This window comes from Mandrillus leucophaeus, unplaced genomic scaffold, assembly GCF_000951045.1.
Source record: "Mandrillus leucophaeus isolate KB7577 unplaced genomic scaffold, Mleu.le_1.0 Scaffold397, whole genome shotgun sequence".
Taxonomy (NCBI): domain Eukaryota; kingdom Metazoa; phylum Chordata; class Mammalia; order Primates; family Cercopithecidae; genus Mandrillus; species Mandrillus leucophaeus.
This window is the reverse complement of record NW_012104220.1, coordinates 1,043,529-1,066,898: the sequence shown is the minus strand read 5'-3', so window position 1 is coordinate 1,066,898 and position 23,370 is coordinate 1,043,529.

Sequence of the window (23,370 nt, the reverse complement as noted above, 5' to 3'; positions counted from 1 at the left end):
AGTAATATCAAAACTGTAAATATAGACATATCCATAAACATAACATTTGCTGTATCTACTTTATTGTTCATGACAGTCATCCATAAACATTTTCTCATGTAATGTTTTATAGACTTATGACTTCATTTAAATGTCTCCAGAAACATTTCTTCATTGATTCGCTGATATGCTGATATCCATTTGATTTATGGTTTCTAGCTTTTCCTCAAATATTATGCATATGCATAGTTTTGAAGTGCTTGAGGCTAATTTGAAGACCTGGATGCAGAACTAGTATTAGGAGAAGCTATCTAATCTTTCATGGCTGCTGTAAGTTATTCACATGCTGTTGCTCCACACAGCTCAAATGGACCCTCAATGCAGGTCTTGATCCTGACCGCTCTTCATTTCTTTTTTCTAAAATTTTACTTTAAGTTCTGGGATACATGTGCAGAATGTGCAGGTTTGTTTCATAGGTATATGTGTGCCATGCTGATTTGCTACACCTGTCAACCCATCATCTAGGTTTTAAGCCCCACATGCAATAACTATTTGTTCTGATGCTTTCCCTCTGCTTGCCCCCAAACCTCCACCAGTACCCTGTGTGTTATTCTCCTTCCTGTTTTGATATTACTCATAATATCGACATATCCATAAACATAACATTTTATGGTTATGTGTTCTCATTGTTCAACTCCCACTTATGCATAAGAATATGTGGTGTTTGGTCTGCTGTTCCTGTGATAGTTTGCTAAGGAGGATGGCTTCCAGCTTCATGTCCCTGTAAAGGACATGATCTCATTCCATTTTATGGCTGCATAATATTCCATGGTGTATATGTGACACATTTTCTTTATCCAATCTATCATTGATGGACATTTGGGTTGGTTCCAAGTCTTTGCTATTGTGAACAGTGCTGCGTAAACATATATGTGCATGTGCATTTATAGTAGAATGATTTACATTCCTTTCGGTATATACCCAGTAATGGGATTGCTGGGTCAAATGGTATTTCTAGTTCTAGATCCTTGAGGAATCGCCATACTGTCTTCCACAATGTTTGAACTAATTTATATTCCCATCAACATTGTAAAAGCTTTCCTGTTTCTCCACAGCCTTGCCGGCATCTATTGTTTCTTGACTTTTTAATAATCACCATTCTGGCTGATGTGAGATGGTAGCTCATTGTGGTTTTGATTTGCATTTATCTAATGATTAGTGATGGTGAGCTTTTTTTCATATGTTTGTTGGTTGCATAAATGTCTTGTTTTGAGAAGTGTCTGTTCATATCCTTCACTCACTTTTTGATGGGTTTTTTTTTTTTTCCTGTAAATTTGTTTAAGTTCCTTATAGACTCTGGATATTAGACTTCTGTCAGATGGGTAGATTGCAAAAGTTTTCTCCCATTCTGTAGGTTGCCTGTGCACTCTGATGCTAGTTCCTTTAGCTGTGCAGAAGCCCTTTAGTTTAATTAGATCCCATTTGTTAATTTCGGCTTTTGTTGCCATTGCTTTTGGCATGTTTGTCATGAAATCTTTGACAATGCCTATGTTCTGAATGGTTTGCCTAGGTTTTCTTCTAGGGTATTTGTGGTTTTAGGTTTTACATTTAAGTCTTCAACCCATCTTGAGTTAATTTTTGTATAAGGTGTAAGGAAGGAGTCTAGTTTCAGTTTTCTACATATGGCTAGCCAGTTTTCCCAGCACCACTGATTAAATAGGGAATCCTTTCCTCATTGTTTGTTTTTGTCAGGTTTGTCAAAGATCAGATGGTTGTAGATGGTGGTGTTATTTCTGAGGCCTCTGTTCTGTGCCGTTGGTCTACATGTCTGTTTTGGTACCAGTACCTCACTGTTTTGATTATTGTAGACTTCTAGTGTAGTTTGAAGTCAGGTAGCATGATGCCTACAGCTTTATTCTTTTTGCTTAGGATTGTCTTGGCTATACAGACTCTTTTTTGGTTCCATATGAAATTTAAAGTAGTTTTTTCTAATTCTTTGATGGGGATAGCATTGAATCTATAAATTGCTTTGGGCAGTATAGCCGTTTTCACAATATTGATTTTTCCTAACCATGAGGAAGGAATGTTTTTCCATTTGTTTGTGTCCTCTCTGATTTCCTTGAGCGGTGGTTTATAGTTCTTCTTGAAGAGGTCCTTCACATCCCTTGTTAGCTATATTCCTAGGTATTTTATTGTCTTTGTAACAATTGTGAATGAGAGTCCATTCATGATTTGGCTCTCTGCTTGTCTATTATTGGTGTAAAGCCATGCTTGTGATTTTTGCACATTGATTTTTTATCCTGAGACTTTGCTGAAGTTGTTTAGCAGCTTAAAGAGTTTTTGGGCTGAGATGATGGGGTTTTCCAAATATAGAATCATGTCATTTGCAAACAGACAATTTGACTTCCTCTCTTCCTATCTGAATACAATTTATTTGTTTCTCTTGCCTGATTGCCTTGGCCAGGACTTCCAATACCCATGTTGAATAAGAGTGGTAAGAGAGGGCATCCTTTTCTTGTGTCTGTTTTCAAAGGGAATGCTTCCAGCTTTTGTCCATTAAGTATGATATTGGCTGTGGGTTTGTCATAAATAGCTCTTATTATTTCAAGATATGTTCCATCAATACCTAGTTTATTGAGAATTTTTAACAGGATGTTGAAATTTATCAAAGGCCTTTTCTGCATATATTGACATAATCATGTCGTTTTTGTTATTGGTTCTGTTTATGTGATGGATTATGTTTATCAATTTGCGTATGTTGAACCAGCCTTGCACCCCAGGAATGAAGACAACTTGATTGTGGTAGACAAGCTTTTTGATGTGCTGATGGATTTGCTTTGCCAGTACTTTATGGAGGATTTTCTCATCAATGTTCATCAGGGATATTGGCCTGAAATTTTCTGTTTTTGTTGTGTCTCTGCCAGGTTTTGGTATCAGGATGATGCTGGCCTCATAATATATTTTAGGGAGGAGTCTCTGGTTTTCTATTGTTTGGAATAGTTTCAGAAGGAATGGTACCAGCTTCTCTTTGTACGTGTGTTAGAATTCAGCTGTGAATCCATCTGGTCCTGGGAATTTTTTTTTTTTTTTTTGGTTAGTAGGCTACTAGTTACTGCCTCAATTTCAGAACTTGTTATTGGCCTATTCAAGTATTCAACTTCTTCCTGGTTTAGTCTTGGGAGGGTGTATGTGTCCAGGCATTTATCCATTTTTCTAGATTTCCTAGTTTATTTGCATAGAGGTGTTTATAGTATTCTTTGATGGTAGTGTGTATTTCTGTGGGGTCAGTAGTGATAGCCCCTTTATCATTTTTTATTGTGTCTATTTGATTCTTCTCTGTTTTCTTCTTTATTAGTCTAGCCAGCAGTCTACTTTTTTTTTTCCCCAAAAAAACCCAGCTCCTGGATTCATTGAGTTTTGGAAGGGTTTTTCATGTCTCTATGTACTTCAGTTCTGCTCTGATTTTAGTTATTTCTTGTCTTCTGCTAACCTTTGCATTTGTTCGCTCTTGCTTGTCTAGTTCTTTTAATTGTGGTGTTAGGTGTCAATTTGAGATCTTTCTAGCTTTCTGATGTGGGCATTTGGTAGTATAAATTTTTCTTTTAACACTACTTTAGTTATGTCCCAGAGATTTTGGTACATTGTCTCTTTGTTTTCATTGATTTCAAATAAGTTCTTCATTTCTGCCTTACTTTCATGATTTATCCAGGAGTCTTTCAGAAGCAGGTTGTTCAATTTCCGTGTAGTTGTGTGGTTTTGAGTGAGTTTCTTAAACCTGAGTTCTAATTTGATTGCACTGTGATTTGATAGACTATTTGTTATGATTTCTGTTCTTTTGCATTTGCTGAGGAGTGTTTTACTTCCAATTATGTGGTCAATTTCAGGATAAGTGCCTGCCAGGCACAGTGTCTCACGCCTAGAATCCCAGGACTTTGGGAGGCTAAGGCGGGAGGATCACGAGGTCAGGAGATTGAGACCATCCTGGCTAACATGGTGAAACCCCATCTCTACTAAAAATACAAAAAATTAGCCGGGCGTGGTGGTGGGTGCCTATAGTCCCAGCTACTTGGGAAGCTGAGTCAGGAGAATGGTGTGAACCTGGGAGGTGGAGCTTAGGGTGAGCTGAGATCGTACCACTGCACTCCAGCCTGGGTGACAGAGTGAGACTCTGTCTCAAAAAAAAAAAAAAAAAAAAAAGATAAGTGTCATGTGGCACTGAGAAGAATGTATATTCTGTTAATTTGGGGTGGAGAGTTCTGTAGACGTCTATTTGGTCCATTTGATCTAGAACTGAGTTCAAGTCGGAATAGCCTTGTTAATTTTTTGTCTCATTGATCTGTGTAATATTCACAGTGGGTTTTTAAAGTCCCCCGCTATTATTGTGTGGGAGTCTGAGTCTCCTTGTAGGTCTCTAAGAATTAGTTTTATAAATCTGGATGCTCCTGTATTGGGTACCTATACATTTAAGGTAGTTCTTCTTGTTGAATTGATCCCCATACTATTATGTATTGCCCTTCTTTGTCTTTCTTGATCTTTCTTGGTTTAGTCTGTTTTGTGAGAGACTAGGATTACAACCCCTGCTCTTTTATTTTTTTTTTATTTTTTATTTTTTTGCTTTCCATATGCATGGTAAATTTTCCTCCACCCCTTTATTTTGAGCTTATATGTGTCTTTGCACATGAGATGGGTCTCCAGAATGCAGCACACTGATGGGTCTTGACTCTTTATCCAATTTGCCAGTCTGTGTCTTTTGATTGGGGCATTTATCCATTTACATTTAAGGCTAGTATTGTTACCTGTGAATTTGATCCTGTCATTATGATGCTATCTGGTTATTTTGCACACTAATTGATGCAGTTTCTTCATAGTGTAATTGGTCTTTACATTTTGGTGTGTTTCTGCAGTGGGTGGTGCCAGTTTTTCCTTTCCATATTTTGTGTTTCCTTCAGGAGCTCTTGCAAGGCAGGCCTGGTGGTGATGAAATCCCTCAGCATTTGCTTGTCTGGAAAGGATCTTATTTCTCCTTTGCTTATGAAGCTTAGTTTGACTGAATATTAAATCTTGTGTTGAAAATTCTTTTCTTTTAAATGTGGAATATTGGCCCCACTCTCTTCTGGCATGTAGGGTTTCTGCTGAGAGATCCACTGTTAGTTTGATGGGCTTCCCTTTGTAGGTTATCTAGCCTTTCTCTATGGCTGCCCTTAACATTTTTTACTGCATTTTGACCTTGGAGAATCTGATGATTATGTGTCTTGGGGTTGATCTTCTCATGGAGTATCTTATGGTATTTTCTGTATTTCCTGAATTTGAATGTTAGCCTGTCTTGCTAAGTGGGGGAAGTTCTCCTGGATAATAACCTGAAGTTTGTTTTCCAACTCAGTTCCATTTTCCCCATCTCTTTCAGGTACTCCAATCATAGGTTTGGTCTTTTCACACAGATCCATATTTTGTAGAGGTTTTTTTATGTTGCTTTTCATTCTTTTGTCTCTAAACTTGTCTGCATGACTTATTTCAGAAAAATGGTCATCAAACTCTGATGTCCTTTTTTCTACTTCATCCATTTGGCTGTTGATACTTCTGTATGCTTCATGAAGCACTCATGCTGTGTTTTTCAGCTCAGTCAGGTCATTTATGTTCCTCTCTAAGCCGGTTATTCTAGTTAGCAGCTCCTGTAACCTTTTATCAAAATTCTTGGCTTCCTTGCATTGGGTTAGAACCTGCTTCTTTAGCTCAGTGGAGTTTGTTATTACCTACCTTCTGAAGCCTACTTCTGACAATTCATCCATCTCATCTCCCATCTAGTTCTGCACCCTTGCTGGAGAGGTGTTGCAATCATTTGGAGAAGAAGAGGCATCCTGGCTTTTGGAATTTTCATTGTTTTTTCCTCATTTTCATGGATTTATCTACCTTTGGTCTTTGAGGTTAATGACCTTCAGATGGGTTTTTGGGGGGTGTCTTTTTTGTTGATGTTGTTGTTGCTTTCTGTTTGTTAATTTTTTCTTCTAACAATCAGGCTCCTCTTTTGCAGGTCTGCTGCAGTTTGCTGGGGGTTCACATTAGACACTATTCAACTAGGTATCACCAGTGGATGCTGCAGAACAGCAAAGATTGCTGCCTGCTCCTTCCTCTGGAAGCTTCATCCGAGAGAGGCACTGTATGGATGCCGTCTGGAGTTCTCCTGTATGAGGTGTCTGTCAACCCCTGTTGGGAGGTCTCTCTCAGTTTGATGAGGCTGTCTTTCCCTTAGAAGAGCTAGTGCACTGTGCTGGGAGAATGACCCTTGTCAGGATCAGCTGCTCTCTTCAGTGCCGGCAGGTAAAAAAGATTAAGTCTGCTAAATCTGAGACCGCAACCACCTTTCTCCCAAGGTAGTCTGTCTTAGAGAGATGAGAGTTCTGTCTGTAAGTCCCTAACTGGAGTTGCTGGATTTCCTGCAGAGATGCTCTGCCCTGTGAGGAGGCATCTGGAGAAGCAGTCTGGCCATAGCCACTTAGCTGCACTGCACTGATGAATTCCATCTAGTCCAAACCTCTCAGTCTCCTTGGCACTGTCAGGGGAAAACTGCCAACTAAAGCCACAGTAATGATGGTCACCCCTCCCTCTACCAAACTAGGTCATCCCGGGCAGATTCCAGACTGCTGCACTGGCAGTGGTTCTTAGCTTGCTGAGCTCCATGGGAGTGGAACCTGCTGAGCAAGACCCCTTGACTCCCTGGCTTCCACTCCCTTTCCAGGGGAGTGGATGGCCTTCCTGTCTCACTGGAGTTCCAGGGGCCACTGGAGTATGCAAAAACTCCTGCAGCTCAGGGCCTGCACAAACAGTCACCAGTTTTATGCCTGAAATCCAGGGCCTTGGTGGTGTAGGCTCACAAGGGAATCTCCTGATCTGAGGATTGCAAAATTCCATGTGAAAAGTGTTGTACCCCTGGTGGGCAGCCCACTCCCTCACTGCTTCCTTTGGCTGAGGGATAAAGGTTCCACCATTCTGTACACTCCCAGGGTGAAGCAATGCCCCACCCTGCTTCTCATTTCTTTATGGGCCACACCCACTGCCTAGCCAGTCCCAGTGAGATGAACTGGGTATCTCAGTTGGAAATGCAGAAATCACCCACCTTCTGGGTTGGTCTCACTCGGAGCTGCAGGCTGGAGCAGTGTCTATTTGACCATTTTGGCTCCTTCTTCCTGAACCACTTTTCTAAAACCATTGTGTAACACTTCTCTATTCCTCCAGCTTCTAAACTTGTGTTTACCCTTTAAGATACTGTTTTTTCTTCCCTTTCACTCTTTGCTTCTTTCCTTTAAATTATCACCTGAAGAACCTATCCAATTCACTAAGGCATTGTTACCTATAGGTAATAGGTAATACTCCAGTAGGGTTTACCCCACACAGAAAGAGGAATGGGACTCATCCAATGTAAAATTTAAAACTGAAATGTGGTTGGGTGCGGTGGCTCTTGCCTGTAATTCCAGCACTTTGGGAGGCCAAGGCCGGCGGATCACAAGTTCAGGAGATCAAGACCATCCTGGCTAACACGGTGAAACCCCGTCTCTACTAAAAAATACCAAAAATTAGCTGGGTGTGGTGGCGGGTGCTTGTAGTTCCAGCTACTGGGGAGGTTGAGGCAGGAGAATGGTGTGAACTCGGGAGGCGGAGCTTGCAGTGAGCCGAGATAGTGCCAGTGCACTCCATCCAGCCTGGGTGACAGAGCAAGATTACGTCTCGGGGAAAAAAAAAACCTGAAATGTGATTGTGGTATCACTTTAATACCACTAAATGAGACATTGGGATTGTTCTTTCCTTTTGCCTCTGCTTTTGGTTTCCTCACACAGATAAAAATAATTCAGTCATGTCAAATGTTACATGTAATATGAAATGATACCCTGGGTGAAACTTGGCATTTGGGGTCAGTGGTTTTCATGTGTAGGTTGCTGAAGTTCCCTGAAGGTAGTCAGTTATGACATTTTCTACATATTCTATAATTCCCAGAAAACTAATTGATAAATAAAAATGCTCGGTAACTATTATTGTGCTTATTTGTTGATACAACTTGATGAAAAAGAAAGAAAATTATTTTCCAGATAGTTCTGACAATATCTTGCAACTGGAGCTAGAAAAAGAGGGCTCCAAATGCCAAAATAATGCCCAAGGATTCTACCTTAGTAGAAGAGCATAGCCCAACCGAAGAATATACTCAATAGTCATTGTAATTGGTTTATTTTCTCCCAAAATGCTGCACATCTACACTATTACCAGACTCCATGCAAGAATATTAATATTCAACTTAAAGTGCCTCTAAACTTTACATGATTGAATAACATTTCAGTAATAACAATCAATTTAAAAAAATTCAATGAGCCATGTTGACATGTCATGATCCCAAATTAACTTATTTTGTGAAGGTTCTTTCAGTGACTCAAATTATATGAAATTAGAAGAAACTGGAGTGTTGATAAAACTAAAAAAATAAATAAATAAATACTTCAAGTTTATGCCTTAACTATTTTCATTTATTTTTGAGGGAAAACATATACAAGTTAAGCCAAAATAGCACTACTTAGAAACAGCCACTAAACTCCAGTGCTTCTTAATATTTGAAAAGAAAACTGGAATTCTAAAAAATTTTAGGCAGGCAAAAGTGGAGAAGTTGTTTTCTAAAAAGCTAAACATCATGTACTGCACACTCCTTTTAAGAAACCAAACTCTCATCTCTCTCGTTGGTGCTCTGCTGCTGTTTGAGGTTTCAGATACTCTTAGAAACATGTGCTTGTATGTTTTGCCCTCAAACCCTTCAAATCTCATTACTATTCTCTTCTTGCACAAACGCCACAGTCTAACTTTTCTCCTGTTTCTTTCGTAATGTCTTCTTACCTAAAAATGAACTTTTTTCTTCCTTCAGATAAGTACTAGTATTGAGGATTCAGTTGTTTATCTTTCACCACTGGGTTCCACTAAAATCTTTCTCACTTCACCATAAATTTCTCTTTTTCTTTTCAGAATAAAACACAGCAGTGAAGCACTCATCACAGACCTATGCAGATAGTAGTTACAGTATTATCACTTTTAAAAAGAAAAGAAAATGACATAAAATTGATCTGGTACATTGGTTTAAAATAACATGAAATCACTTGAATTTGTACATGGTTTATTCCATACTGTATGTTTCAAATTTCTCCCCTTGAGTACTAGTTAGGCCTCCCATTTTATTTTGTTCTTATTAATTTTTAGTGTGTCTTGACTGAATAAAACAATACTTTTTAAGCGCTAAGAAGAATACTCCTCCAGCACTTAGGTTTGATGATACATTCTTAAATTGCCCAATTGTAAAAACAGATTGACAAAAAGAGTATTATACTGTAAGATGGAAAACAAACTTATAGACCGATAAAGCGAATTACAAGACAAGATTTCTGCATTCCCAAAGGCAAATGATGCTGGGGAATTTTTCTCAGATCAAAATTACCCTTAAATAATTCACATTACCTGCTTTTAGGAGACTGCAGCTCGAATATAAACTATTAATTTCTGATGCTTCAAGTTGTATTTCTATGTGTCAAATTGTGACACAAAATGTTGTTTGCTAGTATATGGGATGGATTCATACTGTTTTAAAATATTAGCTTGAATGAAGAAATTTCTTTAGTGATTTATCATTTTATAATAATAAAATGGAATTTTTATAGCCAATAAAAGACATTTGTCCTGATAATTTGTGTCACAATCACCAAATACATGATTACCAAAGTATCTATTTATTCCCTTCTTCTAGTTAGTGACATTTACCACTTTCTTTTAAGAATATGCTTAAGAATCAGCAAACAGAGCAATATGGAAAAATCATTGCATGAGACGTCAGAAAATCTGATTTTTATTCTAGATTCTTCTGCTCATTAGGGAAACCAAAAGCCAGCTATTTGGCATGTTGCTTTCCCCCATTTTATCATTTGATATAAGGGAAATAGATCAGACATTCCTAAATACTGTTTTGAACTTTAAAATAATGTGGCTGAAAGTGTGTTCCTCATCTCACTGTACCTAAAAATACATCTGAATCATTTCAACCAGATTGTCTATCGTTTTATCTGATGCCACTTATATCTACATAAGCTCTAGATCCTATAATTTTTTCCTAAGCATTGTATCTCAAATGTTGTCCACTCCCAAAGTTCTGTTGCCAGGTTTTTCTCCCTTTGCCAAATCCCTCTTCAGTTCTTTCCAAAGGCAAAGGGTTGGACTTTGGACTAAATATTAACTGTTCTCCAAGGGAATATAATTAATTTCAATTTTGTGATTAATCCAAACAGGCATCTTAGGGAAAACATTCAATTCAATTAAGCAAGGATTTCCTGAGCTGTTTCCTTTAATCTAAAACTACACCCTGCATTACACACATCTTTATTTTAAAGCACCACAGCATACACTTCATTGTATTCAAATATCCCCCTTTACTTTTATGCACAATGAAACTTCATAAATCCAGATGACTTAAATTTGGGGATAGTGATATAGATCTTTTAATTCTGGAGAATTCTAAATTATAGAATACTATTATTTTCTAGCAGCTGTAAAATAATGGCAGCACTGGGCAGCTGGTTATTTTTTGTGCAACGTAGAGGAACATGTCAGTAGCATTAAGGAAAAAACTCATAAACCACAAGAGCATTTTTATCCATTCTACAGACTGAGGAATAGCTTCTGGTAACTAAGGAAGAGGCCCACTTAGCCCACTCACACACTATTTCCTTTTAATCAGCTTTATTAAGGTATAATTTAAAAACAATAAACTGTACTCTTTGTAATTGCAGTTTGATGAGTTTTGACAAAAATACACTCCCATGCATCTAATGCCACAATCAAGATAAAGAATATTGTCAAAAAATATTCATTTATGCTTTTACTTCTGCAGTCTCTTCTCCCTACTCCCTGATCCAGGCAGCCAGTGATCTACTTTTCCTGTAACAATTTGAAATTTTCTAGAGTTTCTCAAAAATAAAATCATGCAATATGTTCTCTTTGTGTTTCCACAATCTTCTGATTACCATAATGTTTCTGAGATTCATATGTTGCTGTATTTATTAGTAATTCTTTTGTTTTAATGCTGAGTTGCTTTCCATTGCATAGATGCACCGCAATTTGTCCATTCATCAGTTGATAGGTGTATGACTTGTTTCTCATGTTTATGCTGTTGTAAATAAAGTGCCTGTGAACACTTTATCTTTGTGTGAACCTACAAATCTTTATGTGAATGTATTTTCACTTCTCTTGGGTAAATACTTCAGGGTAGATTGGCTGGATCATAAGGTAAGTGCATTTTTAACTTTATAAGAGACTACAGAATTGTTTTCCAAACTAGATTAATACCATTCTATTTCCACCAGAAATAAATGAAAGTTGCAGTTGGTTCTCACCAATATTTAATTTTATCCAACTTTTTAATTGCAACCATTCAAAGTGATGTAGTTTTAATTTGCATTTCTTAAGACAGCGGATGAAGATCTTACCATGTACTTGTTGGCTGTCCATATATCTTCTTTTGTAAATTGCCTGTTCAAATATTTCGAGCATTTTTCATTGGTGTGTTTCTCTTCTCATCATTGAATTGTAGGAATTTTCTGTCTATTCTGTATACAAGTCTATTTTCATATCTATGCATTATGAATATTTTCTTCCAGGCTGTGGTTTGCCCTTTCATTTTCTTAACATTGTCATTCAAATAGCAGAAAGTTTTAATTTTGATAAAGTCCATTTTATAGTATTTCTAAATGTTGTTGGCTTTTTGTGTTTATGTAAGGAATGTTTGACCACTTCAAAATATAAGTACTCTATCCTAGGTTTCCTTATGGATGTTTTATTTTCTTTACCTTTTACATTTTGGTCAATTTTCTATTTTGAATTAATTTTATGTGTTCTGTGAGTTAACGGTCAAAGATTTGGGTGTTTTTGTTTTTGTTTTTGTTTTTTATGTTGTTGATTCCTCCTCTCCTTTCCTCTCCCTCCTGCCACCCCCCCTTGCCTTTCTTTCTCCTCCTTATCTTCTTTTTCTTTTCCTTCTTCTGCATACAGATGTTGAAATGTTCCAATACCATTTGTGGCAAAGATTATCCATTCCTTATTGGATTACTTTTTCATGTAAATTAAAAAATAAATTGGCATTATATGTGTGAATTTGGGCTACTCTTATTTCAATTACATTGATCAGTATGGCTACCTTTACATTCATGTTAAAGTATCTTGATTGCTTTAGCTTTATAATAAGTATTAAAATCAGATAGTGTAAGGTACTCTGACTTTGTATTTTTTCTCGAAGGTGTTTAGTCCTTTACCTATTCATAAATTTCAGATTTAAAAATTCATCAATATCTATAAAATATCATGGTACAATTTTGATTAGGATTCCATTGAAACTGTAGATCAGTCAGAGATAATCATCATCTTAAAATAATGAGTCTTCTGATCTATTGTTGTAATCCATCTATTTCTTTGTTGTTTTATATTGTCTTTAATTTCTCTCAGCATTCTTTTGTAGTTTCCAGTGTACAGGTTTTGATAATTTAAGTTTATCCCTAAGCACTTCTTAGATTTTGCTGCTTCTATACATGACCCTTAAAAAATGGTTTCTAGTTGTTTGTTGTCTATATGTAGAAATACAAGAGACTTCACATATGGTCCTGTATCTCGTGACCTTACTTAACTCCCTTTATATTTCTAATAGCTTCTCTCTGTGATTTCTTATGATTTTCTACAGAGCCAATCAGTTACCTGCCAAGAGAAAGAGTTTTACTTCTTCCTTTTTAAAAATCTGTATGTTTTTTGTTTTGATCCTGGTAATTTGTCTTTTCTTTTCTTTTCCCATGATTATTCCAGTTAGTGATTTTTCAGTTTTATTGATCTTGTTGAATAACTGTTTTCTGGTGGTATACATTTTTGTCTGTATTCTTCTGCATTCTATTTCTTTGATGTGTTTATTATTTTATTCTTTCTGCTTAGAGTAGGTTTAATTTTCTTTTTCTTGTTTCTTTTACTTTTTCTTTTTTATAATTTTAAATTTATTTTAGATTCAGGGGTACATGTGCAGGTTTGTTATCTCAGAATATTGTGTGAGTTTTCTTGTTTCTTAAGGTGAAAACTTCTATCATTGATTTGAGAAGTTTCTTCCTTTTTTATATAAGATTTTCATAATAGGAATTTTTCTCTTATCATCAGTTAACCTGCATCTCCCCCATTTTTATGTTGCAATTTTATTTTCATTTAGTTAAAAGTATTTTCCAATGTCCCTAGTGATTGTTTTCAGTCTTGGGTTATTTGGAAGTGTGTTGTTTAATTTCCAGATGTGTTTGTTGAGAGGATAGACTTTGTATAATTTTTTTTTTATTTATGGATACTTATTTTATTGAGTTAGAATATAGTCTATTTTGGTGAATGTTCCATGCACACTTGAATGAATGGTATTCTACTGTAGTTAGATGGGAAGTTCCATAAATGTCAATAGATCATGTTCATTGACAGTGCTGCCCAAATTCATTCAGCTACTAAGATAAGATGTTGAAGATCCCTGCTGTAACTTTGGATTTGTCTTATTATTGTTTTTTAGTTCTATTAGTGTCTGTTTTGTGTATTTTTAAGTTCTATTATTAGGTGTATACTAATTTAGAATATTTATGTCCTCTTGATGAGTTAATCATCTCTTTATCTTTATGAAATGTCCCTCTTCATTCCTGGCTCTGAAGTCCACTTTTTCTAGATTAAATGGTTACTCCAGCTTTCTTCTAATCACTGTTTGCATTAATGTTTATATAGATGTTTCACTTCTATTTATAATCAAACTTACTCCACCGCGGGGGCCGGCGGAACCCTCACTCTCCCCACCTCACCCCCTCGAGGGGGAAGCGTTTCCACGTGACTGCAATACATTATAATGGTAAAGACCTATGACTCTGAGACCAGCCTAGTAAACACGAGTGTTTGAAATGAAAAAGATAAAAACAAATTAAACTTTATTAAAGTTCATACTGACATTACTACTTATAATTGCTTCAAAATAGAAGATAAGAAGATAATACACATATTCTTTTACAAGTTTGTTTAAAAAAGAAACCTTTTCTCATTAAGTAATCAATAAACCACATTCTTCTTAAGACATGTCCTACAGAGGACTACAAAGATTCTTCTCATTTTTAGTACTTGAGACACAAGATGTCATTTTATATATGCTTACATTCTTAAAGCTTAGCTAATATAAGTGTAAAAGTCTTCTTCCTTAAATAGCAAAAGGTAGTACAAATAAGGAATTCTGCTTGGGTTTTTGTGGTTATAAGAAGTATCAAATAGAAAAAACATTATTTCATTATCAAAATAATTCACAAACATTTAAGACCTCAGTTTTACCTGGGTGATTTACAGTTCAACAACAGAAAATCAGCAGTAACATTCTGTCTGTAAGAATGCATGTACCACAGAAAGGGGCTTTGGTTGTTCTCTGCTTTCTCTTCAGTGTATACAAACATACTTGGTATGTTTCTGTTGAATGGATGAATCCAAGATTTATGTGTGCCAAATGTGATGCTAGGCAATAGGGAAGAGTGATATGTATGTGTGTGTGTGTGTGTGTGTGTGTGTGTGTATATATATATATAGTTTGCCATCAAGGAGCTCACATTCTAGTAATGAAGATATATAACAAAGAGCTTATATTCTAGTAATGAGAATGTGTAACTGATGGAGGGAGGCAACAAATTGAAGTGAGAGATGGTAAGTGGTTTGAAAAATTTTTTTTAAATTAACAAGAAGAGAAGTGTCAAAGATGGGTGAGGAAGCATATTAAAAAATAGTTTGGTGAAGGAAGTTCTCTCCTTTAATAAATGCAACATCTGAGCAGAAAGATGTGGAGGAAGAGAGGGCAGTCCCCATCAACTTGCTCAGGAAGGAGCCTTCCAAGTAGAAACATACTGGAGAGGCTCTGATGTACAGGTGCATTTAGTCCACAAATAGCAAGGAGCCTGTATGACTGGATCCAGTGGTAGGAAATGAGTCAGAGATGTAGTGAGGGCTTTTTTGGCCTTAGTAATAATTTTTTTATTCTGAATGAGATGGGAAGCCATTAGAGGTTTTTGAACAGAGGACAGAGATGATCTGACAAAAAGAGTGATACAATCTTATTTAGTTTTTGTGGGGTCTCAATTTCCAGATAGATATGTTAATTTTGGAACTCAGACTTTTACAAATATGTAACAATCTTACTTTTGGAAACATCAAGATATTTATGACCATCAGACCACATTGCTTAGACCTGGGGCCCTCTTAGAGCCTTGGAAATTATCTGTTAGGAGAAGAACCTAGAGGTTTAAGCTTCATTAGTTCTACAATAAATCTGCCTCTGAATCTCACTAGTTCTAACAGGTTTACTCTCTTGAAGTTTTAAGAATAATTTGTAGGGATCGGGGGGTCCAAGGGTAGAAGCAAGGAATTCCATTTGGAAACCATTGCAATAATCTAGGCGAGAAATGATGGTGGCTTAAGCCAGATGAACATGGTAGCAGTGGATGTGATGAGAAGTGGATGGATGCTGAATACATATGAAAGGTAGAGTTGAGAGGATTTGCTGATGGATTGAACATAGAATATGGAAGAAGGGAATGTCAAGGATGCCAGTGAGATTTAGGCCTGAGTAATTAGAAAATGTACAGAGTGGCCAGATTGTGATAGATCTGCAGGACCCTGGGATGAATCTTAACGACAGGCGAAGAATTCAATTTTTAAAAAGATGTTTGTGTGGCATGGAGGAAACAAAAAGACTGAATTAAAGCAGGTTCTTGCCTCCCTGCCACCCTTTTTCATTTTAGTGTCCCCATCCGCTTCATTTAAGATGGAAATCTTATTTAAGACTAAAATCCTGACGATGTCTGTCTTCCAATTATTAATTGAGGAAAAACTCAAATTCTTTTTTTTCTATGCCTTGTATTTGGAGAAACACTGCTGCCCACTGCAGCAGCCCACACTGTCTGGTCAATATTTGTTGGTACACGATAGGCTATAGGAATTTCAAGCCTATTCAGCAGAAGGTAGCTATTTACAATCTAGGAATCACTGAGGCAAGTGCTGAATGTGACAGCCATGCATCACTCTGTGTATGATTCTGTCACTGTTTCCCAGGAACTGGAGATTTCTTTTTTTTTTTTTTCAAGAGGATGTCTTTGAAAGCTCCCCAGTTTTCTAAGAGTTATTTCCATGATGGCATTTGTTTCTGTCAGAATAAAGAAACCACTTCTCAGTCCTCCAGAAGTGTTCATTGCACTCTCTGGTAGGTCCAAAGCTACATCCAACTTTATATGTTATCCTTTAATAACAACTTTTCATCTCATAAGAGTGAAACACAGAAAAGCTCACCAGTATCAGTGACCAGGTAATTGCACCATCAGGAGCTCTCTGTTTTTTTTGTTTTGTTTTGTTTTGAAACGGAGTCTCACTCTGTCGCCCAGGCTGCAGTGCAGTGGCCGGATCTCAGCTCACTGCAAGCTTCACCTCCCGGGTTTACGCCATTCTCCTGCCTCAGCCTCCCGAGTAGCTGGGTCTACAGGTGCCCACCACCTCGCCTGGCTAATTTTTTTTATTTTTAGTAGAGGCGGGGTTTCACTGTGTTAGCCAGAATGGTCTCAATCTCCTGACCTCATGATCTACCCTTCTCGGCCTCCCAAAGTGCTGGGATTACAGGTTTGAGCCACCAGACTCAGCCAAGAGGAGCTCTCTGTTTTACATGAGGCTCTGGCTTTGAGAATACTTGATAGTTAGCAAGTTTGCTTTTGCTAGAAAAAAATCAAAGTGATTCATAAAATTAAATTTGGAGGGGTCATGCAGAGAGGCCAATGAGGTTTTGATTCCCTGTTTTCTCTCTCTCGGGTATATTAGCAAAGATTGTTGATGAAGAGTGAACACTTAAACCTAAAAGGAAATTTAACATGACACTGTCTTAGGAGCAGAGCCACAATGGCTGAGTAATATCTAGTGAAGTCATAAGTCTTTTAATGTAGTTTTCTTTATTCAGAAGAATAAAACGTTTTCCCCAAGAATGTAGGCATGTCATGAATACATTTTTTGTGGTGCATTTAGATCACACCAGAAATTACTGTTTTATTCTAAAAATGAAAACCAAATGAATCTCAGCTGGCCATTTGTGTAAGAAGACAACAAAGCATCATTGTTTTATCCTTTTAATGGAGAGCTCCCCACCATCAATTTGTCTGCCAACTATATGAAGTTGTTTATTACTCGTAAGCTTCTGAGAGCAGATGAGTAAAAGTAAGATTTGATAACTGAACTTTATGTCTACCCATCTACCTTGGCTGGACAGAGGAAAATGGAGTTTTATAGGATGTTCCGTGGGCTGCTACTGACTGGAGTCACTTAGGAGTACATTCTGACCTGTAATAATTTATGAAATTTATTGCTACTTAAGTTTGTCTGGACAATTTTTGGCTGTTAGAAGGGTAAATAATTTATTTGAAGATGATAGCAAGGTCATATTAAATACTTCATCAGAAGAAAGCAGTTGCAATTACATCATGCTCTCTGACCAAATGACACACTCCTTTCAGTGAAACAGAGGGTTCTTCCAGAGTGGGGCTGCAGAACTGCAGCAGATTAGTGTAAGTGATGCAATTTGAGTTGAGTGGACCAAGTTATGCCATTAACCAGATGATATCAATGACAGCCTTCCTCTGATGGTCAGCATTAGCTGGAAATTGTCTGTTGGGAGAAATTAGACTTGCCCTGAATCACAATTCAGTCTACCCTATGGCATTGCTTAGGCTAAGCTTGCAATGTGTATGGCGAAGAACAAAGCCTGGAAGGGAATGAAGAAAAAAACCCATAGCAAACTGTTGGGAGTTTCCTTCTGACAGGCAGAAAACCAAATGAGAATCAGAATCAAGGTTTCTGTCAGCTTGGAGGTGAGGCAGGAACTGCTTTGGAGATTGTGAGTATGATGGGGTACTAGCCTCTTTAAAATGAAGAGTGGAAAGCTGTTGTTAGGGAGGCATGTGCAGTCTTTAGCAGCCCCCCCAGACTCCCAAACAATTATAAGCTGATTTCAGCAAATATTGGTGATGGTAGGCTTTATTTCTTTTGAAGGTAGCTACATCTTTTGACATATTTTAAATCATGAGAAGAGCTTATGTCCTAGCATATTTTTTTTTTTCTGTGTCTCAGTAGTTCCCTAATGCCAGCTCTAGATACAGAAACACTTATGGCTCAGTAAAAGCAAGATTTACTTTTAGTAATAAGGTGCAGATTATTCTCCTGATTCATAGACACAATTTCATACGTTCTGTTTGAACTTTTTACTTTTATTAAAGTTATATGCTAAGTTATAATTTTCATCATATTAATCATAACCTTTTCTTACACTGAACTTAATATAACATCACATATCTTGAAGAGTAAAATCCCAGAAACTACAAAAATCATGTAATTTGAATCTAACTTCACTATTATATTATATTGACAGTATATCAAGCATAAGTTTTAGCAAGTTTTGTCTCTTGCTTCTAGAAATAATTTATTAGAGATTGAGACAAATGTTTTTACATCTGATCAAGAAACACAGGCACAAGCAATTGGTTAATCCTGCTTGAAACTATACTGTTACTTAATATGTATAATTAAATTCATATGCCTTTAAATTCATTTGTTAAGCAAGCATTTATTGAGTTTCTACTATGTGCTTGGCACTCTGCTGAGGCACTGAAACACTTTCTATATACACACAAAAAATAATGATTTCAAGAAATATGCAGTTTATTATAGGGCTATAAGACATGAGCATAATTAATTTCAAGGCAACGTAGAAAGTGACATGTTTCAGGCAAATATAGGCAAATTGAAATGAAAATCCAGGAGAGAATATTTGCAATGAGGAAAAGCTTCATAGGAGATGTAACTTTGAGTTGGACTTTGAAGGATGGATAAAAGCAAATCCATTCCAGGCAAAGGAACAACATGAGAAAAGGCACAGGGGTGAGATATTAAGGGGAACTCAGGCTGGCTCTATTATTTGACTTCTGTTCCTTAAAAGCACTCTTTCTGGTCAGATATGGTGGCTCATGCCTATAATCTTAGCACTTTGGCAGGTGGATCACTTGAGTTCAGGAGTTTGAGACCAGCCTAGGCAACGTGATGAGATCCCATCTCTACCAAAACAAACAAACAAACAAAAAGAAACACATTCTTCCTTCCTTTCACAGTTCTTACAAAATTAGGATAAAGACGGCTTGTGTCTCATCAACTGGCTCTTAGCTGGGTAAGTTGGTTAAATCAGAGATAACTCGGTTCAGAATTACCAAGGATTTTTTTGCATGTGCATTTAATATACAATAAAAGCCTTTCTTTGACGTTAACATTTTGCATAACAACAAATGCAATTTGTGTAACAAATTAGAAAACATAAATGGAAGCCATGAGCATTTGTATTCCCACAAAGAAGGTAAAAGTGACCATTGATAAAAATCCATAAAGACAAGTTAGTAATATAAAATGTGAGCAATAACTAGATAGTATCCAATTAAAATATGTTTTAAAGCCAAAGGGAAATCTGTCTACCTAAGATGAAGGAATGGAGTTAATTGCTTCACCAGCCAGATCTCATCGAAGAGTCTCAAAGAAAAATGTTTGTGTAACATCAGTATAATGCAAAGCATTAAATATTAATAGGGTTCACTTCATTGCTTTTACTTATCAAAAAAATGTCCTGAATTAGAGACAAAGTTGATAGGTATGTCTGTCCATAATATCCTAGCTTAAGTTAGAAAATCTGATTTTAACTTTCTCTCCCATTTCTCTAATTGCTTTCCTCTTATACATCCTTTTCTGCTCCTCTGACTCACCTCCCTCTCCTCAAATATCCAAACTTCTAGGTCTTCACTATCACAGAGGAAATTAGGTAGAGGACTATATCACAACTGTTGCATTTTGCCTGTGTAATAATAACTGTCTAAACACAGAAATATGTTGGTATTTTTTGAACATTAATCTTTAATGAAGCAGCTATTTATCTCTAGATAGTCGTCACAGGTATGCCTTGCCCATTTGATGGCTGAGGCCAGTCTTCCTAATGGGTGGCAATAATTGTTAGAATGACTGTTGAGCACAGATAAAATACCAATCAAGTAGAGTTTTTCTTCAACATCATCTCCAAGGAAAATTCTGTATGTCCCATAGGAAAAAGGCACTATTGGTCCTATACCTTATTCCTTTGAGACTCTCATCAATAATAGCTTTCTCTAGGAAAACACAAATGAGAGTTATTTCAACTCCACAAGTGCATTATCTCGTTGGGTTTAAATCTTCCAAGTATAAAAATCTTTTCCTTGGAGTAGTTTCTGAGCGACATCAGCAGCCTACAGGGGTAGAATTGCCCCAGCAGAGATGATAACAGCATCATTGTTACTGATGATGACATGCTATCCCAGCCCCTGTGCAGTTGGAGCTGTCACTCCTGCTTCAATTTAACAACCTTCTGGAAAAATATTTGTGTCATTCCTTTTGGGAATTTCAACTTTTTTTGTTTTTTTTTTTTAAATTGAGACAGAGTCTCCTTCAGTCAATCAGGCTGGAGTGCAATGGTGCAATCTCAGCTCACCGCAACCTCCGCCACCCAGGCTCAAGTGATTCTTGTGCCTCAGCCTCCCAAGTAGCCGAGACTACAGGCACGCGCTACCATGCCTGGTCGATTTTTTTGTATTTTTAGTAGAGACGGGTTTCACCATGTTGGCCAGGCTGATCTCCAACTCCTGACCTCAGGTGATTCACCCTCCTTGGCCTCCCAAAGTGCTGAGATTACATGTGTGAGCCACTGCGCCCAGCCTCAACTTTGAAATTAAAGTTTCTGCATTAGGCTTAGTTAGAATGTGTAGAACACTTATTTTATATATGATTAAAGAGAAGTAAAATAGGAAGGGATTGGAGCCAACGCAGTATCAGGAAATTGTGTCCTTGTTCACGGTGAAAACCTAGATTCTCATCGCCACTTATTAGCTGCTGACAATCAATAAGTAGGGCTGCTGTGAGGATTAAATTAGATAATGTATATTAGAAATTAACATATCTAGCACATAGTAGATAAATGAAGTTTTACTGCAATGTTCTTTTACATTTTGTAAATTTTGTGTATATAAACGTATCTATATACAAACACGACTGAACTGAGAAGCAGGAACAACAGGATGTAGACAGAAATATATACAGATTTAAATATATACAGATAGAAAGAGACATAGATAATCTGTATTTATTTATATCTATCTATATCTTTCTCTCAATCTGTATCTATCCCATTGGCTCTGGAGAACCAAAGTTTCTCTGGAGAACCTTGACTAATATATTTAAGGACTCTATAGGGGTTTATGGACCCTTCTTCCTTAACCCCACTTGAAATCCTCTGGAGAAGAGATTTTGAAAATAACTTGATTTCATTCTTCAATGTAAAATTTAGCATCTCTCACAGAATGAATTTATCATTCTTGTAGTGGTGTCTTAGCAGGAGCTAGAGGCCCATTCAGTGTTTAAGTACAAAGTAAACACTTCCTATAGATATTGAAATAAACATTTTTCATTCTACTCTAATTCAATTCCAGGGTAGTTAGAAAGTCAATGATGTTCTTGGAAGAATTTCATGACAAACATCAAAATCCCTTGACGTGCTGGTTTGGAAAAGTTTTTCTGGATGCAGCCGCCTAAGGTCCATGGCTCTCGGGAGAATGAGTGTGCCTGGAGAATCAAGTACCCTCTCAGATATGTACTTGAGAAGGTTTTGCCAGAGTCTTGGAAGGAAGTCTAGGTAAAGGAAATATAAAAATGAACTATTTCTCATCAGGCATACACATTTTAAGAATTGTATGAATTTTTTATTGTTTTAAAGTGTTATGTGGCATTCTATAGATATCAGGAAGAAATATTTATAAATCCTTAGAAGCAACTTTGCATGAGAATTTCTAAAAGCCTCAATAATAAAGGAATAGAAAGAATTTTAAAGTTGGGAATTGACTATAGATAAAATTGCTGAACACTCACACCTACAAGTTACCATTTCCCATCATATTTGAGCAAATAATTATCAAGAACCACACAATCTCCAGGGCAGGGATTTTACTCAGAAGGAACTATTGTCACCACCCAGGTAAATCATAAATAAATGACTTATTGGTAAGACTTATTGTAAGATGATTTTTACGGTTCTTTGGAAGGACTCTTCTACGGAAACATATTATGCAGGAAAGAACAGTCTTACGAACAGCGCTTTGGTCAAAGAGAAGAGAATCTGTCCCATATGCACCGTCTTTCACTCATTGTCTATCATTGCCCCTGACTTACTTCATGACCAGTTTGTGACAGTTTCTTGTCTTCAAATTGGAGATAATACTTGCCTTTTCTCACAGGAACATTGTGAAGATAAATGAGATAAATCATTTGGAGTGCTTTGGGCTCCACTGATGATAAGTGCTATGTTATTTCAAAGCATTATTATTTACTTCACGAGTGTCTTGTCACCATTCCTAATCTGTGTAAGGCACTTTGAATTCCTTAGAGAAAAAGTTGATATTGAGTGAAATTTTAATACAAGTGGATAAATATGCACCACATAGAATCTGTTCTGTTCGGGGCCCCATTTCTATTGTAAGGAGAAAATAATGCATGTTGTAGCATACTAGATAAGAAGAAATTTCAGGAAATACTTGGGCTTTTCTACTGACTTTCTCATGAGCCCTCCCAAACTAGCCCAAGAAACGGACTTATATTAGTGACACATTACATTAATGTGAATACTTGGCCTAAATCACACTGGTCCTTAAAACTTCCCATCTTATCTTACTAGTTGATATGAAAATAATTGACTTGTCAAACCATTACTGAGAATTTACTATTTATTTGCCACTGGACTAGATTCTGGAGATAAAAAAAAATGGCCAAAGTAAGAAAAAGACAATGAAATTACATATAAAGAAAAGTAGAACATGGTAATCTAATCAGTTAAATTAGAAACACCAGTGTGACATTAGGACCTTAAAATAATATGTTATTTAAAGCTTGACACTACTAAAGCTCTCCAATAGTAGAAATAGCAGTAGTATTAGAACTTTACCCATTTCCAATTTTCAGGAAACCCCGAGGATAAAGATTTCAGTCTCTCATACTACTCTCCACTACAGAAAATCAGGACTGTTTGGTTTTCTATGTAGCTAATTCCATACCTTACATCAGGAGAAAAATAGAATGGGCCTGGAAATTTTACTTTTGCCGCAAGAATACTTTCAAGGGTAACAGAGGCAGTTATAAAGGAAAAAAACCAAAATCTAAAGAAATTCCCAGGCTGGGCATGGTGGCTCATACCTATAATCCCAGCACTTT